The 2,660-nt window shown below is 33.6% G+C and overlaps 1 pseudogene across 1 annotated transcript; it reads left to right on the forward strand.

Moving 5' to 3' along the window:
- The first annotated feature begins 388 nt into the window (after window positions 1–388).
- Window positions 389–2,033, forward strand: LOC145059754 (B3 domain-containing protein At2g36080 pseudogene; annotated as a pseudogene). Its single transcript, XR_013686792.1, has 2 exons — window positions 389–1,094; window positions 1,896–2,033. The product of XR_013686792.1 is annotated as a B3 domain-containing protein At2g36080 pseudogene (transcript).
- The last annotated feature ends 627 nt before the right edge of the window (window positions 2,034–2,660 follow it).

Consider the following 2,660-nt stretch of genomic DNA (forward strand, 5'->3'; position numbering starts at 1 on the left):
CAAGACTTCACGGATTACGCCGTGAGTATATCCTGTCTTTCTAGAAGTGTAAATTATCATCAAATACCATGTTCAATTCGACAACTCAATAAACTTGCACTTGATTACAACCCTATATATTAGCACTATTGTGTTACTTAATGTTCCAAAAGTTGTGTGAGAACTAAAGTCGAGCTCTTATTACTTATGAGTTCAAACGTGCTTTTCTATAGTCGAACTACAAATTAAGTTTGAGTTGGATTCTAGTTGCACCTCTAATTAGTTATGACTATGATAGTTTGTCATGGTTGAGACACGTACCCTCTCACACACCTGCTTGGACCTACACACACTCTTCCACTTTAATAAACATAATTTCTCTTTTTCTGTTCATTTCCCATGCTACAAAATGTCCCTCGATCTCTTCTCTTCCACTCTACCTGAAACACTCATGGAAATTCGAAATAACCCCATATTTTACACCCACCACCCTCAACTACCGTCTTCCGCCTTAGGTGACATAAACTTCAACCCTCACAACGATAGCCATGAACTGGAACAAGTTTTCATTAACACCGATATCACTACCACCATCGCTAAAGAACACATGTTTCAAAAAACCCTAACTCCAAGTGATGTCGGAAAACTCAACCGTCTTGTCATTCCCAAACACCATGCCGAGAAATACTTCCCGTTCGGAGGTGGTGGTGACGCCACCAACCAACGGAAAGGTTTGGTACTGAGTTTTGAGGACGAGTCTGGGAAGCTATGGCGGTTCCAGTACTCTTACTGGAAAAGTAGTCAAAGCTACGTGTTGACCAAAGGTTGGAACGGGTACGTCAAGGAAAATCACTTGGATGCCGGCGACCTCGTTTTGTTCAAGCGACATAGATTGGATTGTCAAAGGATGTTTATAGGATGGAAACGACTGTCTGCAGCTGCCGCACCAGTTATTGATAGAATGGCGGCGACAGTGGCTCAGCCGGTTAATGGCGGTGCTCAGATTAATCGGTCGAGCAACATGGCGGTGTTCCATCATGCGCAGTCTTATTATCCTTCACACCATCCGCCTATATCTATTCCACTACGATACCAACCCGACTGTCTTCATGCAGGTGATTATGTTTTTCGAATTTCAATTATATATATATATATATATATATATATATATATATATATATATATATATATATATATATATATATATTTTCTTTGTTCCAAAAACTTATGTATGACATTTTGTAAAATGGTTATGTTTTGTTATTTTTGTGTTTGTGGTGATTTTATCGAGTCATGTTCGTTTTAACGGACAAAAACATGTTATTGTGTTGTATCGTGTTCGGATTAAAAAAAACAAAAGAATTTGTGTGGTATCCTTCGGCGTTAGACAAAAACACAGAAAAACTGTCCGACTTGACACCCTTAATTTTTTTGTCACTTAACACCTAAGGGTATCCACAATACATTGAACTTCATAGAGTGCAATGGATTGTCACATTATCTTTCTCAAATCTATACAACTCTATCATTTTTTTCTTACAATACATTGAACTCTACAAAGTTCAATAGAATGTTACAAAATATAATTTATAGTAAATATTTAAGAATTAAAAATTTCTTTTTTCATATTAAAAAGTTTGATAGCCATTGAACTCCAAACTTATTGAGGTAGTCTCATCCATTGAATGATATATAGACTTACCATCTCATTCAACTCTTTTATTGAACTCACCATTGTAGATGCTATAATGGATCATTTCTAGCTACAAATTTATAGGGGCCAAGAAGCAATACAATAATCCAAATAAATGACAAAAACATATCATAAGTAATTAATTTCTGACATTATACATTAAAAAAATCAAATTTGTATATGAATATGAATGTGTATGAAAATGTGGTTAATTACCAAACAGGAATGGTAGAAACAAGACGATTGCGATTGTTTGGGGTGAACCTTGAGTGCTCAAATAATTACGAGCCACAATCCCCAGATAATTCGAGCCACGGTGGTCAATAAGATCTGCGATATGTCTTCAGTTCCAACAATATTCATCAAGACACGGTTAGTTATGAATTATCATTTTTTTGATATAAATTATCATATATTTTTATACTAATTATTATACTTATGATCTATTTGTGTTAATTTTTAAGTTTAATTAGTTTTAGGAGGGCGAAAAACTAAATCAATAATTGAAATTATAGAGTTCTTTTGGTTTTTGAGAGTAACATATTATTATATTCTAATAATTTGATTAGCGATAAAATGACATGAATATTTATATTCAAAATTTCTATGTTTTTAGTTAAATTGGGGCCACTCACTCTACTCTCTCCTCATCATGACCTCACGAGCTCCTATTCCTTCGACATATTAAATATTTCAACCCAACATTACTCACTACATTTACAAGGACTAAACAATAGGTGTTAATCTAATTCGAACTTGACATGAAAATAAAATACAATAATTGAAGAGATCATATTAGGATAACATTCTCTTACCTTATTTAATATTTCAACTTGATACGAACATGTTTTCAAAGTCTAATGAAGATGATAAACTTTAATTTATTTATTCAAAAAAGTGAAGCCTTAAAAATTAAAAATCAAAAAACCATTCATTAATAAATATGCATATTTATTGAATAGTCGATCAAAACACCACTTTAGCCACC

This window comes from Lactuca serriola, chromosome 6, assembly GCF_051521515.1.
Source record: "Lactuca serriola cultivar US96UC23 chromosome 6, Lser_US96UC23_V15, whole genome shotgun sequence".
NCBI classification, from domain to species: Eukaryota; Viridiplantae; Streptophyta; class Magnoliopsida; order Asterales; family Asteraceae; genus Lactuca; species Lactuca serriola.